General features: G+C 47.4%; 1 long non-coding RNA gene across 1 annotated transcript; it reads left to right on the forward strand.

The window, feature by feature from the left end:
- Positions 1-454: 454 nt before the first annotated feature.
- On the forward strand, positions 455-10,524 carry LOC146360126 (uncharacterized). Its single transcript, XR_014786936.1, has 3 exons — positions 455-793; positions 2,159-2,332; positions 10,403-10,524. It is a non-coding gene; the product is annotated as an uncharacterized LOC146360126 (long non-coding RNA).
- The last annotated feature ends 6,904 nt before the right edge of the window (positions 10,525-17,428 follow it).

The raw sequence follows: 17,428 nt of genomic DNA on the forward strand, positions 1-17,428 counted from the left end.
TTTGCTATTTTGAGTCCGGTGGGACCTCCTAATGTTTTCTTTTCTTCTGTGTGTGTCTGTAGAACAATTATACAGTTGCATCCTTTCTTGTGTGTGTGATATATATATATATATATATATATATATATAGTTTTCATTTGTTAGAACTAAGGGACTTTCTTCCAGGTTACAGAACAGATTGCAGGCCCTTCAGCATACTATTTTAAAAGAAAACTTTTAAAAACTTACATTGTGAGTAGCAGCGATCTGAACCAATCAGATGCTGTGTTTGGAAAGGGGGGCATGGCCCATGAGGGCACAGGAGCAACTTAAAGAGTTCCCTCATTGGCCATGGTGCCCCCAAAGACAGAGTCTGATTGGTTCAGATCACTGCTACTCAAAATGTAAGTTTTAAAAATGTTTTAAATGAGGGGCCCCAGGGCTTGCAGGCTCAGCCAACCAGAACAGGAGAGAGGAGGAGAAAGGATGGCAGCAGCTACAGCAGCAGAGTCAGGGGTGAACCCTTCTGAGCCTCTGGATCCTTGGCAGCTGCCCACCCATGCCGACACCTGACACTGGGCCTGGTCTTTTGTAAGGAGAAACATTAGTGTTTGATGGCCAGAGTAGTAATTAAAATGTCATACTGTGATCTCGATGTAAGTGGATTTATTACTCGACATGTATGAAAGTCATATGGACACCTTCTTGGGAATCTGGAAGAGAATCCTTTGGTCAACAAGGCGACTTTGGTGATTCTGTTTAAGGAAACATTTGTGGGAGACTTCTGGAAGCTGTTCTCAAAGTTCAGGGAAAGGTAAGCAAAACTGCATCAAGGTATAATGAACACAGATGGGCTAATGCACCTGCATTTGTGATATAAGAAACAGATGTAGGTCCATTGATTTACTAGGAGACTCACTGGGGGCTGTCAACTTAGTGCAAATACCTTTGATAACTGGGAAAATGGCAAAGGTCTGTCTTTCAGAGAGGCACTCAAAGAGATGGGCTTGCTGAAAATAGCTCTTATTTATTTTTCCACAGAGTGAATATCTTTTCGGGAATGGGGATATGTGGCAATCCATTTACATTTAAAATGTACCATGATTTAGGAGTGTACCGACAGTCCATGCAAAAGGCATTGGAGCATCCCTTTGCTGCAAATCTTCACCACAGACTCCACCAAACGTTGCCCTCTGAACATCCCAAATCCCTACCCCACATTCAACAGCCTTTTGGTCCATATGTAGATTCTGCCCACTATGCTGGCATTGAAGCTTCACCCAGCTGCAATGGAAATGGTGGGCCAGGCCCTCCTTTTGTGGTATCCAATCTTCTCCTCCTCTCCTCATACTGTTGATATGCATGGCACTTTACAGAATAAAAGGGAACAGGCTCCGTGAGTGAGGGGCTGGCAATATATAATTGAAAGAGGGGAGACAACAGAGGATGAAATGGATACAGGCGTAAAGGGGAAAGAATATGGACTAGTTCAGTTACACGTTCTTAGGCTTAGTTACAGTGGGTTATGGGAACAAGGGGGCTGTGCCAAAAGATTAATGGAAAAGGTGGTTTTGAGGGGGGATTTGATGGAATGAGGGATGTTGCAAGCTTTTGAGCAGGGGTGCTCTCATAAGTGACCATCCCTGATTGAATGCTTATGAGGATACTTCATCCTGTGAACCACTTCTTCTCCCTTTCCCTGCCCTCAAGCCCAGAGACTTTCCTTTGGGTCAGGAGAAAACAGTGGCAGAGGCAAAGGTGGTGATGAGTATTCTTAGGGCGTTAGCAGAAGTTTTTTTTCTTTTTCTGCTGGGGACAGGGACTACTAATCCCAGAATCCCTCAATGGAAAGATAGTCCCAGTTCCAGGCCCCACTGCCTCTGCTACCTTCCCTTTGTTAAAGGTATGTTTCTGGGTCTTGGGGAAGAGGGAGCTGGAGGCAGGGGGAGAGGCGAGCACTTTTGAGCCTTTTGCAAGCTTTTGCACTAGATGCTCAAAAACAGATGTTGGAGACTGTTTCTACACGATGCATGTATCATGCACTCATAATTGGCCACTCACGGAAGTTTGTGAGTCCTTTACATGACATCGTCAACCTCCAGGGCACATCCAGCAGTATTTCTTGGTTATTCCATGTTAAAAAGATCCAGAGATAATGAACTATTAAAATTTATTGCAGGTTTTCCATGGTGTGTAAAGTCAGCATCATGCTATTAAACAGCCACTTGATGGTGCTGTTTCATTGAAAACTATGGAGCATTGAAAACTGAAAGCTTCCCCTCTCAGCAATCGTGTGGTCGCTGTCTAAGAGCCCATGGTAAATGCGGAAAGGCTCCATAACTAAGAAAACCTGGTAAGACTGCAGTTTTTTTTTTTTTAAAGAGATGCCTGGAGAATCCGGTTGGAGGGTGGAGCACAGCAAGCTTCCATCAGCTGGGCTTCTTAGACTTCGTTCCAGCTTTCACCAGCTGGCCTGAGTCGCTCTGCAGTGAGTTGGGCCAGCTGGTGGATTTTTTTTTTTAATGCATGAATAGACATTTGTGGAATTTGCCGCAATTTGTGCAAATTACACAAATGTATTTTGCGCAAATCCCCCCCCCCCCTGTATTCCTAGATTTCTGGGAAAACCCCTTGGCTCACAAATGCAAACCGAGTCAGGGGTGCCACAGAAATTCAGCAAGTCTCGAAAGGGCTGGATTTCCCAGTGACTGACATCCCTATCCACAAAGCTCTTGAGCTTTTTTGAGCATTCAATTGGAATGCTCTCAAAGGGATGATCCTTCTTTGGGTGAGCAGTGGGATGCTTTGCCTATCTAAAAGCAATGAAGAGAAGGGGCTTCACAAAGGTATTCTGGGAGGCTGTTCCAAGTGCAAGGGAAAGAAGGCAGAATTGTTGAGAGCTCTATACTGCTGATAGTGGCAGAGCCAGAGGCATGAAGCAGGTGGTATCAGGATGCTCAATTCATACTGGTGCTTGTGTTTTCCTTTAGCTCAAATGAGAAGATTAGAGCCAAAGGCTGGTCTGTGTCCTGCTTTGGCTGGGTAAGTCTCTGAGCCAGGCAAATACAGTTTACCAGGCAAACATGGATTTTCTTGAAAGAAGTCAGATGTAGCCAAGGACAAATGCACAGGATATCAATCAAGTATAATCAGACTTCCAAAATATAGTGTCAGGCCAGCAGAAGTCCAAAGTCAATAACACAAAGCAGAGTACAGAAGCTGCAATGACAGCATTGTTGCCAACACTGACTGGGCTGAAACTGGAGGCTTATATAGCCAGAGCCTCCTGAGCCCCACCCAGGCCTCAGCTGTAATTCATTATAACCCTCTGGCAAGAATCCTACTCATGAGGAGGCATTTCCTCTTGAGGAGTCCTCCTTTGTAATTGAGCACTCCTTCTCAAAGGAGCTCTATTGGCCTGCCTCTTGAGGCGACGATGCTCCTGGGGGCCAGAGGGCTGCTCAGCCTCTGCCTTGGAGGTGGAGTCCCCTACCCGTGCTGGGATGGACCTGCAGCCATCTTCCCGAAGGCCCAGGCTCCTCCTGGTCTTCTGACATGGGCTGTTCTTGGGTGCTCTTGATCTCTGGGAGCTCTAGTTCCTCCTCTGAGGAGGATTCATCCAGTGGGGGCATGACAGTCTACTGGCTATTTCAAATTAATATGCAAACTGCAGCCTTCTTCACTTTGCAGTTCCTAATCATGCACAGCTCTCTCTTCTGCTCATGTTTAACCCCAGTTTACCTTCTTTTCTTTAGTACTTTTTTCACACTCTTGCTTGCATTGACAGCAAACACATGTAGGGGGAAGTGGGCATCAAGCCACTCCCCTGTGATCAGTGTGCATTCATTGGCTAGATGATCTGTACGGTCTGTGTACAATGGTTGGGGGCTGTGCTTTTGTAGGGTCCCGGCCATGTGTATAATGCAACGCCTATGTGTGTATGGTTTGTAGGCCCATAGGGATTGTACAGATAGTTTATGTAGATCAGGGCTGGCTAGGACTTACTGCCACAATCCCACTCTCCCCTACTCATATTCACCGTACATGCAGAAATAATGTGAACAGTGCTTTTAGATGCTTCCTGTTGCCTCATAATATACTCTGTGTTTTAGTGTAAGGGCGCAATCCTATGCATGTTTAGACTAGGGATGTACGAAAGTGACTTACCTTTCGCGGATTATGTTGATGGTGGGGGGGAGGCGTTCCGTCCCTCCCCCCGGAATCCTGGCCAGGGGGGAGACGCTCCGTTCCTCCCCCTGGAATCCTCGAACGGCTGGCTGTGCTCCGCGGCAGCTCCACGGAGCAGCCAGCCAGGCCCGGCCTGGCCAGGCCAGAGCTGTCCGCAGCCGGATTTCCCGCTGCGGAGGGCTCTGGGTAAAAAAACACAACAACCTGCGTACGCAAATGGCGGCGGCTATGGCCGCCGCCATTTGTGTTCCTTCTTTTTGGCCGTCTTAATCTACGGAAATATTTACGTAGACTATGACGGCGAAAATCAAGGGGAATGCAAATAGCGTAGCGGGCGCTATTTGCGTCCCTTTTTCATTCACCATTTTAGCCTATGTAAATCTTTACGTAGGCTAAAACGGCGAATCAAAAGGGGACCCAAATAGCGCCCGCTACGCTATTTGCGTTCCCCTTGATTTTTACCGTCATAGTCTACGTAAATATTTACGTAGATTAAGACGGTAAAAAGAAGGAACGCAAATGGCGCCATTTGCGTACACATTTTTTTTTAAACCCACCCCCAACCATGATAGGCTATGTAAAGATTTACGTAGCCTATCACGTCTTTTTTTTCTTTTTTTAAAAACCTAGCCATGATAGGCTACGTAAATCTTTACATAGCCTATCACGTCTTTTCTTTTTCTTTTTCACACAAGCCTGGAAATGGCAGTGGCGGCAGCTGGTCGGAAGACCGCCCACCGCTGCCCAGAAGATCCGCCCCAGGTAAGTCTCGTCCCAGGGGGATCTGCGGGGTGGCGGGGGGGTGGCAGGCCGTTCCGCCACAGATTTCGGGGGGCTGAATGCACTGGCATTCGGCCTCACCAAGATCCGTGGCGGAATTCTCTGACATCCCTAGTTTAGACAAAAAAAAGTCCTATAATTCCCAGCATTCCCCAGCCAGCCATGTTGTAGGACTATTTTCTGTCTAAACATGCATAGGATTGTGACCTAAAAGACTGAAATAGAGTGGCTATGTTAGGATAGTTATTGGCTTTACTTGCAGGTGAGACTTGAATACTACTAGGTTTTGATTCTTTTTCAAGCCACCAACTTGTGCTTTTCCATTGCCAGGGGTGGCAGGTGTGTGTTTAAAAAATGGAAATATTTAAATTGACACAAAATGGTTCACATATGCTAACAGGATCGTTGCCTTGAAATACTGCAGATATAGGAGTCCATGCAGCTTAAAGATGATGCATGATTGGGAAGTCTCTAAGAACTTTATGTTCTAATATAGTAACTGCGAAAAAAATGATTTCACTGCTTTTCTCCAAAGTGTCTTTAACATTTCAAACAAAATTTTGCTCATTTGCAAAAATGAACATGCATATTTTTCTTTCTTGAAAGCTTGAACTCTCCAGGAAAGAGTTTTTGATATCTTGGCCTGGATTGCTGCCCATGTTAGAAGCTCCTGACAGAGACAAGCTTGGGAATTTAAGTGAAACCCAAAGTGCATGAATAGGTTATACAGAGTTGGTGAAACCTAATAGGAATTAACATTGGGAGTCATTGCAGACCCCAGATATGAACTTTGAAACCCCTGTACTATAAAAAGCAAACCTTAATTATAATTTTATGTGTTTAAATTAAATTGGAGAAATTGTCAAATACATCTCTTTTTAAAACAACAACGCAGCAATGACAACTAGGCTCTATTTGATCCCAAAGTAGGTTAGTATTCGTTAAAAAAGCGGGGTGGGGGTGGGGGTTACCAGTGTAAGAGGGTCAAGACCAGTCTGTAAGGGGACTTACAGATGCAATGCTAAGCCACTGTGGCTGAGGCAAAAATTCTACCCATAGTGGCTTAGTGTTGCATCTGGAGGGTGTTTTCCCCAGCCAGGTGGAGTAGTTAACCCCACACTAACCACACCCACTACTCACTTGCTGCAATGGGGTTAAGGAGCCCCAGCGTAGCTTACCATTTCAGGTGGCAGGCTCTGTGCAAGAAAAAACAGGCCTTGGAGTTTCAGGCAACGCTTCAGCTGCCATGAACATTTTCTATGGTTGCGCGCCCGTTTTTCCCTATGGAGCGGCCGCGAGGAGCCTGATTTGACCACAGGGATGCCGGGTAACAATGCTGGAAAACCCGACAGGTAACCATGGGGGGGGTAGTGGAACCGTGTGGCTCCACAATCATGTGGCGGGCTCCCCTGCAGTGGGTAGAGGCCCTGCCCTCGCTGTGGGGGTAGTCTACCCCACCCACCTTCAGAGTCATCCGAACATGCTCTAAGAGTTGTATATGAAGCCTTGGACTGAAATATTTAAAATCCAAGGAATTCCCCCTTTTCTATTCACATACCACCTTAAGTTTCAAAGGGCATGACTATCTTTCCCTGGGTTCAGGCTAAAATCTTTAAAAATATTTTCTTGCTTAACTGAAACGCCAGATATCATAACCCAATTAAGGCAAAAACTGGCACCAGGAGGAAAAACTTTGGCTGAATTTGGGAAAAGGGAAATCAGGAGCAAAAGGGGGAGGAAAAGGAATCACCATCATTCATTTTCTTCACAGCCTGTGTTTTGCAGTGGAGCAGTGGGGGTAGAAGCAGGTGCTTCTAATGGGATTATTTAGTAATGATGCCTCTTGTTAGAAAGGAAACTAACAGAAAAAAACAAAAAGGCAAAACAGAATGAGGGTTTACCAGTCCCTCATGCGTACATACTATCTTAGAACAATAGAATAGACCCTACCTTTCTTTAGTGAAGAAAACAGTTTTACAAACATTCCTGCATATACAATGCAGGTACAGCGTAGAGTTTCAAAAGAATTCAATCAGTCTCTTTTGTGTTCCACTACACCAGCAGGAGCAAGAGAGCTAACACATGTGTTCCTAGCAAGCGGGGCAGGGCGGGGAAGAAGGGGAGGAACAAAAGGAAGAAATCACAGGAAACCACATTGTAGGCTATAGAGATCCTAAGGCTAGCTGTGGTCAAAATTCCCAGGAATTAACTAACTGCAACACTGCCCCTTTCCAGTAACTTGCAGATGATGTTGCAATATTCCCAACACATATTTGTGTTATTCTCAGCAGCTGCCAGTTTCTTCAGAGAATCTCCCTCAGTGCTACACTATGTCATAGCAACAGTGCACTGAAGAGCACCTATTTTTCATGCAAAAGGTCCCTGGTTTGATTCCTGGCATCTCCAGCTAGTGCTGGAAAAGAACCCTGCCTGAAACCCTGGAGAGCCTCTACCAGTCAGTGTTGACAATACTGGGCTAGATGAACCAATAGTCTGACTCCGAATAAGGACCTTTCCTGTGTTCCTATGATTTCTGGGAAAGGAAACGATGGCTGTGGCTGCTGAGAAGAGTTGCTGCCATCACCAATAAGACCCTCCTGCAAACCACCAAAGTGCCTCCCCCTCTTTTTGTTGCTAGTGGAGAAATCGGGGGAGGATTTGGCATTTTGGCTCAGTCCTATCAAGATCCAAAGAGCCTGAACTTGAACTGAATCCTCCCTCCACTGCTGTTTGGCAACAGGCTTTTGGAAACGAGAAGAGTTTTAAATTATCCTCAAGCTAAGGCATGAAGATCTGACATTCAAAGGGCAAAAGTCCCACTAGGTGTGCATAAGTCCTTGGATGTATCTAAAATAGCTCTATGGAGCCCAAACATTGAATTTTTCAAAACGTCACTGCAGCCCTACCACCTTGCTAGGTAAGGGCACAGTCCTATGCATGTTTAGGCAGAGAACAGGCCTACAACTCCCAGCATTCCCCAGCCAGCAAGGGGTATGCTGGGAGTTGTAGGCCTTTTCTCTGTCTAAACATGCACAGGATTGCGCCCTAAGTGAATTTGACTGCCTATATTCCACCTAAAGTGACCATTGCCAGTCATTCTTTGGCTTAGCAAGAACTACTGTAATTAAGTCAAGCTGGCTCATATACCACCAAATCTACAGTACTATATACATTCAATTAATCAGACTTCATTTTTCAGAGAAAAATTTCTGAACAGGAGCCAAATGCGTGCGCGTGCCTCTGTGTGTGTGTGTGTGTATTTATGAAATAACAAAGCAAGCACAAATTGTATGTGAAAAAAGGAGAAAGGCCCAGGAGGCCAAATGTTAGTAGTAGGAATGGAGGATCTAAATCCTGGCCTAAGTTCAGGGGCAAACCAAGGTCTACAAAGGATTTCATTATATGGGAATTAACTCTAGTTCATCCACTTAGACCAATATAACGTTAATTACTGAACATATATTTTGAAGTATTGGAGCCAGAAAAAGCACAATGCTGCCAAACAATATTTAATAATTTTATTCAAAATGTACAAAAAGAGCCCTCGGGGCTCTCCGAGCTCATTGAAACCAACTGCTCACTGAATGAAAAATGTGGTCTTTTGCACTGAATCGCAACTGCTTTGCATTCTCAAGGGACTCTGCAAACTTAATCTTTGTTATTTTGGTGGGTGCCTCCTTTCAGGGATCAGAAGCTATTATGCCCTTTTAAGAATCCAAGAGACTGAATGAGCAGTTGTAAGTTCTTACCCACCCTATTCTTTGTTATTGAGCCTTCTGTTTTCTGTATAAATGTAGGGAACAGCTCATTTCACTTTGCTGATCCAGCTCAAATCTTGAAGACAACAGCCCTATTTGCACATTACGTTGAACATTTGGAGGGGAAGGAAAAGGGTGGTGGTATGGGCTGTCCTCCACCCACTCCTGACTAGGGATGGGCGGAATGCTTACCTGACGTTCTGGGGGGGGGGGTCCGCAGCGGGGGGAGACGATCCGTTCCTCCCCCCCGGAATCCTCTTCAGCCAGCTCCACTCCATGGCAATTCCACAGAGCCGCTGGCTGGCTCCGAAGTGCCAGCGATACGGCCGCCATGCAGTATTGCTGGCTGAAGGGAACTACTGACTGTGGACGCAAATGGCGTCTGGGATGCCATTTGCGGCCGTAAAGGCCTTAGTTTAAGGTAAATGCAGCCATTTACAGCTGCATTTACCTTAAACTAAGGCCTTTATGGCCACAAATGGCATCCCAGACGCCATTTGCGCCCACAGTCAATCCGCCCAGCCAGCGATACGGCAATGGCGGCCGTATCACTGGCGCTCCGGAGCCGGCCATTGGGAAGGATCCAACCAGCGAGGACTCCTCTTGGAGGCGCAGGAAGGACATCCGATCCTCTGCGGACCTCGGGGGGCCAGATTCTATCCAGCCTGCTCATTGGGGTCCGTGGAGGATTTCTCCAACATCCCTACTCCTGATCCTCACCCATTCATCTTTGTCTGCATAGAGCCCACAGGTGCACCCCCTCTTTTTCTTTCTCTTTGTCCTCTTCTTTTCCTTTCACTTGTTCATCTTTCTCTTTGCCTTTCTCCTTCTCCTTCTCCCTCTCTCTGCCTTTCCCCCCTTCTCTGTCTTTTTATGCCTGCCACTTTCTTTCTTTCTTTACACTTTCCTTGTCCCTACCTTTGTCTTTGTCCCTGTCTTGATCTTTCTCTTTTTCTCTCATGGATTTGTTTGCCTTCTGCATGTTAACTCTGAATGTCCCGGGTGGCATTAACATTAAACCATTGGAAACCACACTCACTGTCATTTGGGGTTGCAACTGACAATAAAAACATGCACACAACAAACTTTCACTGAAATCTAACACCATGACTGGAAAACATTTCTTGTATGGTGAGGCATGATGGAGCAGATCTAGCAATCATACTGCTCCTCTAGGCTGTATGGTCAGGGCCCATCAAGATCAAGGGAAGGGCATGCTCACACAGGCAAAGAGTTCTAGGCCACCGCTTTTGCATCGGCAACTTCATGCTGCATGAGTTCTGGCAGAGGAAGTTGAAAAGTTATAGATCAAACTCAGCCTGCTGTACACTGAGCTGACTACAAACACAGACACACGCTCTATAACGAGAGTTCAAGTCCATGAAAAGCCTCACAATACTTTCTATGGCAAGTCTTTAACAGTTCAAAGTTCTAGTCCATGTACAGAGTGCCTCTTAAAAGCCCAGACAATGATGGATCCAAGCAGAGAAGGCTTTGGGCAATGAAGATGAGATGTTTTAGCAAAGGCTCCCTGCCTCTGCATCAGTTCAAAAGGGGAGGGTGTGACCCTTCCAGATCCCTCAACAGATAAGGGCCTTTAGCCTTCTAGCAAGGCTTCTGTCTAAACAGAGCAGCTCTCTAGCTGTGACGCTTCAACCTGGGCAACCCTTCTGCAAATCTTACTCTTCTTTTATCAGGTTCTCACAGACATGGACCATGGGAATGCTGTAGATATAATATACCTCGACTTCAGCAAAGCTTTCGACAAAGTGCCCCATGATATCCTGATAAGCAAACTAGCTCAAAGTGGGCTAGATGAAACAACGATCCGGTGGATCCACAGTTGGCTACAGAATCGGACTCCAAGAGTGCTTATCAATGGGACCTTCTCAAACTGGGGAGAGGTAACGAGTGGGGTACCGCAGGGCTCAGTCCTGGGCCCAGTGCTCTTCAACATTTTTATGAATGACTTGGAGGAGGAGGTACAGGGAATGCTGATCAAATTTGCAGGTGACACAAAATTGGGTGGGATAGCTAATACTTTGGAAGACAGAAACAAAATTCAAAGTGATCTTGAGAGACTGGAGCGCTGGGCAGAAAACCACAGAATGACATTTAATAGGGATAAACGCCAAGTTCTGCACCTAGGAAAAAGAAACCAAATGCACAGTTACAAGATGGGGGATACCTGGCTCAACAACACTACAAGTGAGAAGGATCTTGGAATTATTGTTGATCACAAGCTGAATATGAGCCAACAATGTGATGTGGCTGCAAAAAAGGCCAATGATCTTTTGGGCTGCATTAATAGAAGCATAGCTTCCAAATCCCGGGAAGTACTAGTTCCCCTCTACTCAGCACTGGTTAGGCCTCATCTGGAGTACTGTGTCCAGTTCTGGGCACCACACTTTAAGAAGGATGCAGACAAACTGGAGAGGGTTCAGAGGAGGGCAACAAAGATGATCAGGGGACTGGATACAAAGCCCCATGAACAGAGACTGAAAGAACTGGGCATGTTTAGCCTTGAGAAGAGAAGACTGAGGGGAGATATGATAGCACTCTTCAAGTACTTGAAAGGTTGTCACAGAGAGGAAGGCCAGGATCTCTTCTCGATCATCCCAGAGTGCAGGACACGGAATAATGGGCTCAAGTTACAGGAAGCCAGATTCCGGCTGAACATCAGGAAAAACTTCCTGACTGTTAGAGCAATACAACAATGGAACCCATTACCTAGGGAGGTGGTGGGCTCTCCCACACTGGAGACGTTCAAGACAAGGCTGGACAGCCATCTGTCAGGGATGCTCTGACTTGGATTCCTGCATTGAGCAGGGGGTTGGACTCGATGGCCTTGTAGGCCCCTTCCAACCCTACTATTCTATGATTCTATGATTCTACATCTTCCTGCCTCCTTCTCCCTCTCCAGGCCAAACCAGCAGTGGATGGGGAGTCAGGTGATTCTTCTGCAAATCTCACTCTGCCTCTGTCAGGTTCTCATGGACAGCTTCCAGCCTCCCTGCTCGCCAAGGCTAAACTCAGCAGTGGACAGGGAGCTGGGTGACTCCCCTTGGCTCTGCTCTGAGAACACTGACAGAGATAAGCTCACACAGACTCTGACATTCTAAAAACTGAATAGGTCTAAACTCTTTTAGGCTACTTCTAATCAAAGCATGGCTATAACTTACAAGGCCTCACAGCATTACTGAAGCTGGGCCTTTGACATTATCTTCGCTCTCATAACACTTCTTCACTCTAAAAATTTACTCTCCTCCCCCCACATTTTCTCGGCTTGCTTGCTTGGAGATTGGTGCGGGGAAGCAACTGTCTAAACTAGGGAGCTTGCAAAAACAGCACCAGTGCTTCTGAGCTTTCAATGGGTCTACCTGGAAATCTAAATCTAAGCTATTTCAAACACATTAAAAGAACAAAACCATCTCTTTCGCAAGGAGAAAAGGAGAGCTCTATGATCCCCTTCCCTTTGCAAAAGTAAACGTACAATTACAGGGCAGTTTTAAACTGCACGGCTCTTAGCAACAACAGAACTTTTAAATGCTTCTCAGACAAGGACTAAGGAAACTGAGGCTTGCGTGGGGGGGAAAACACTCTTGGGGCTATCTATCACTAGACAGGCTAGCCAGGGATTTACAACATGACACACACACACTTCTTCTCCCTCAACCTGGAGGAGTTGGAGGAGGATAATGTAAGCCGCCTTGGGTTCCTTGCAAGAGGAAAAAAGGTGGGATAGAAATGCAATCAATCAATCAGTCAATCAATCAATCAATCAATCAACCTGGCACACAAAAACAAAGTGCCGACACTCAGGACTAGGGATGTACGAAATCCCGCTTACCTGGCTCCGCCGGGTTCCGCTGGAGGGGGGAGGCGCTCCATCCCTCCCCCCGGAATCCTGGCCGGCTGACTCCGCTCCGCGGGGATTCCGCAGAGCCGCCAGCTGGCTCCGCCAGCAGCCGGACATCCGGCCGCTGGCTAGCAGGGACGCAAATGGCGGCGGCCGTACCCGCTGCCGTTTGTGTCCCTGAATTCAACCATGATAGGCTATGTAAAGACTTACGTAGCCTATCACATCTGGGTTAAAAAAAAAACACGCGTACGCAAATGGCGGCGGCTACAGCCGCCGCCATTTGCGTTCCTTATTTTTGGCCGTCTTAGTCTACGTAAATATTTACGTAGACTAAGATGAAGGCAAGAAAGGGGAACGCAAATAGCGTCCGCTACTCTATTTGCGTTCCCCCTTATTTTCGCCGCCTTAGTCTACGTAAATATTTACATAGACTAAGACGGCCAAAAATAAGGAACGCAAATGGCGGTGGCCGTAGCCGCCGCCATTTGCGTACACGTGTTTGTTTGTTTTTTAACCCAGATGTGATAGGCTACGTAAGTCTTTAGGTAGCCTATCACGAATGGGAAAAAACACACCAACAAATTGGAAATGGCGGTGGTGGTGGCAGCCGGTCGGAAGACCAGCCACTGCCGCCGCCGCCGAAGCCGCTGCTGGAGCCGTCACCATCCGGAACATCCGCCCCAGGTAAGTCTCGTCCCGGGGGGGATCCACGCGGGGGCGGGGTGGTGGCAGGCCGTTCCGCCACGGAGTTCGGGGGGCCGAATGCACTGGCATTCGGCCTCACCGAGATCCATGGCGGAATTCTCTGACATCCCTACTCAGGACGCTGCAGGGAGATGTGGGTCGCTTTATACTTGCATTCTTTACGCAGCCATCAATCTTATTTGGGAGGCGGCGGGGTGATTTGCAGGACTTGAAAGTAAAGCTTCAAAGTTTATATTTGTAAATCCCAAGTTCAACACAAGACACGAAGAGGTAAATGGCAGCCACATCTTTGCCTGTCAGGGGCAACAAATATCTCAGGTCAGCCTTTTTCTACTGGGGGCTCAAAAAGGAAAACAGTCTTAGTTTGCAGTTGTAACATCACTAGGGATGTACGAAACTCACCTTTTCGCGGAATTTTTCACGGTGCGGGGGAGGCGCTCCGTCTCTCCCCCTGGAATCCTCGATGGGGGGGGGACACGATCCGGTCCTCCCCCCCAGAATCCTGCCTGGCCGGCTCCGCTCCGTGGCAGCTCCACGGAGCAGCCGGCCAGGGCTGTCCGCAGCTGGATTTCTGGCCACGGACGGGCTGCTGTGGATGCAAATGGCGGCCACCATAGCAGCTGCCATTTGCATCCAGGCAGGCTGTCGTGATAGGCTACATAAGTATTTATGTAGCCTATCACGGCAACCCCCCCCAAACAAACAAACAAAAACGGCGTACGCAAATGGCGGCGGCTATGGCGGCCGCCATTTACGTTCCCTATATTTTGCTGTTCTAGCCTTCGTAAATATTTACGTAGGCTATTACAGCGAAAAAAAGGGGAATGCAAATAGCGTAGTGGGCGCTATTTGTGTTCTTTTTTTCCTGCCGTTCTAGCCTACGTAAATATTTACATAGGCTAGAACGGCGAAAAATAGGGAACGCAAATGGAGGCCGCTGTAGCCGCCACCATTTACATACGCTGGTTTTGGGGGGGGGGGCTAGCTGTGATAGGCTACATAAATACTTACGTAGCCTGTCACAGCTGCAAGGAGACCAGCCACCGGAGTCGCTGCTGCTGCTGCCAGAGCCGCTGCCGCTTCCGCCGCATCCGCCCCAGGTAAGTTCCGTCCCGGGAGGATTCCACAGGGGGCGGGGGGGCAGGAGGCCATTCCATCACGGATTCCGGGGGGGCAGATTCTAAAGAATCCGGCCTCACTGGAATCTGTGGCGGAATTCTCTGCCATCCCTAAACATCACTTACAGCATCAGCCAGCCAGCTATGCAGGTCTTACTGTTTTTGAAGACAGCTACTCTGATATTTTCTTTTCTTCTCAATCAGGTTGGGTCTCCCAGCTTACACAATTTATTTGCAGCTTGCAGGAGCGTGGCAGTAGCGTTTTGGCTTGGCCAGGACCATATGCTGCCAGGTTTCTCGTTCTCTTCAGCACATATACTCCAGCAGTCCAACACTGGACACTTAAATCAGTGAGATTTCTTCATTGCAGGGAATCGCACAGCAAAAGCTTAATGGTTACACTCTTCAGAAATCATATAGCTGATGATCAATAGCTACAGGATCTATGAAATTCTAGAACAGTCCAAAGTTAAACACTGTTACCTTGACAGAGATCTTCAACGTGGTCTCTCCGCTTCATTCTGCCTTGGGACCATCCTGTGGTGCACTTTCCACTCTAAGATCACTCTAATGCTCTGGGGGCTGATTCTTCACCTTTACTCCGTTCCACATCTTCATCTTCTGGGTCTTCATTTTCAGTTTCCACTTCCTAGGGATTTCATCCCAATCTAGGGATGGTGGAGAATTCCGCCACGGATCTCAGGCCAAATGCCTTTGGCATTTTTGGCATTTGGCCCCCCGGAATCTGTGGCGGAACGAAGCCCCCCACCCCCCCACCCTGCAAAAAGTGCGCGAAACGGAGCACCTACCTGGTGCCGTTTACGCTGCTTTACGAATGGCGGCCACGTCTGCAGACGCCATTCGCTTCATGATTTTTTGCCATCATAGGCTACGTAAATACTTACGTAGCCTATCACGGCTAACGCAGGGACACCATTTGCGTCCCTGTGGAGGCCGTGATAGGCTACGTAAATATTTATGTAGCCTGTCATGGCAAAAAAAAGGGAACACAAATGGTGGCTGCCGTAGCCGCCACCATTTGCGTTCCCTTTTTTTCGCCGTGGTAGGCTACGTAAATATTTATGTAGCCTATCACAGCGAAAAAAAGGGAACGCAAATGGAGGCAGTGGCTACGGCGGCCGCCGTTTGCGTCCCTGCGCAGCCCAGCAGCGGCGGGATGTCGCTGCGGGTGGCCCCGGCTAGCGGCTCCGTGGAGTTGTTGCGGAGTGGAGTCAGCCAGCAAGGATTTCAGGGGGCGGGGAGAGACGGAGCGCCTCTCCCCCACCACGGATGTCACGAAACGAAACAGGTAAGTCATTTTGTACATCCCTATCCCAATCAGGCGAGGTGATGATGTTGCACACCCCGGCAGTCTTCGGGCAATTCTTCTGAGCTCGGCATACCAGACTAACGGCTACTTATTTGGCTTTACGCTCCCAGACCTCATTAGAGGCTAGGCTGTCTTGCAACGTTTCTCTAATTAACAGCCTTAGATCTTGCTTTTTTCCCAGCTCGTCCTTGAGCTGTTCTGCTGTTTCTTTCAGCTCTAATTCCTTCTGCCTGACATCTCTTAAGGCTGTCAGCAACAACCATGCTAGAGGTCCTGCATGCTGCTTCTCTTTAGTGGACCACTTTTCCAGCTGCAGAGATTCTAATGCAGTTTCCAGACCCACTGGTGTGCAGTCCTCTCTGACCTCTGGCCATGCAATTGGGTCACACAGGACCGCCAATTGCTTTGTGGCTGGACCCCACAGCTCCAACTGTAGACAGTCTGGGAGTCGGTTTGACACGTCGACAACTGCATTCTCCCTCCCTTGGCATCTGAACATAGCAGTATTCTTGGCACCCTGCTCGCTGTGCCAATTGTATTGCCCTAGCCGTGGTCTTCAACCTCTTAATTTAGAGGTGCCAAGATAGTGATAAATCAGATCCAGGTTTACTTACAAGGAGTACTTTATTGAGTAACTTACAGCATACAGGCTAACCCAATGGTTGGATCAGACAGCTTATCTGAACTTAGAGCCATGGGATACAATGGGTTTTATACCATACATGTTAGCAGTGAGGCAGCATGACAGCAGCAAGCAACCCCTAGCGTTCATTCCCACCGTAGACTTTCTAGCACAGCCACCTGCAGCTTTAAGACAAACAAACTTCACTTCCCAGGCACATCTTGATTCACTCATTAGTATGGAATGTGCTAGGCTGCGCTATTACCCTTTGACTCATCTTCACATGCTCAGAGGCTTACTAGCAAGGAAATTACACCCATAATGAACTTAAGCAAGGGATTATGGATCTCTAGGCCCCTCTAACACTACAGGTGACTTGGGTACGCTCCTGGGGCCAATACATATGCTCAGTCTGCAAAAAATAGTGGTGCACAGGATCTGAACCACTCATCACTTATGCTAGCATAATCACATTCTAAAGAAGAGTTCCCCAATCAGGTGTCCTCCAAATGCATTGACTACAACTCCCATCAGCAGCAGCCCAGCATTGGTGGGGGATTGTGGGAGCTGTATTTAAACACTACTGGAGGAAACTAAAGAGTGAGCCAATGGCAATGCCCCCCAGTGCCTGTGAAAAGGATCACAGTATATTGCAGATTAAGTGCATGGAAAATCTGGTACTCAGAGAAGCACTTCCCTGAGAGAAGCCACCCTCATCTCACACAGCAAATGAGGAAAAACAACAGTTTCTACTCCATAAACAGATTATCTGGATAGGCTCTGGGGGCATAACTACACAACAAATCTATATGAGTTCTTGCTTGTTTAACTATCAATGCTTTCTCCAAAGAATCCTGCAATTATAATTTGGTGAAAACATTGAGCATTCTCTGTTAGAAGTCCCTGACTTTCCCCATATAAGAACATAAGAAGAGCCATGCTGAATCAGACCAAAGGTCTATCTGTTCCAGCATTCTGTACCTGCAATGGTCAAACAGTTGCCCCAACGGTAAGTCCAGAAGCAGGACATGAGTGCGATAGCACCCTCTTGCTCGTGTTCCCCAGCAAATGTTATTCAGAGGCGTA

The sequence above is a fragment of the Heloderma suspectum genome, chromosome 1 (assembly GCF_057233095.1).
Source record: "Heloderma suspectum isolate Gila_16-S chromosome 1, 16-S_ref, whole genome shotgun sequence".
In the NCBI taxonomy this organism is placed as follows: Eukaryota; Metazoa; Chordata; class Lepidosauria; order Squamata; family Helodermatidae; genus Heloderma; species Heloderma suspectum.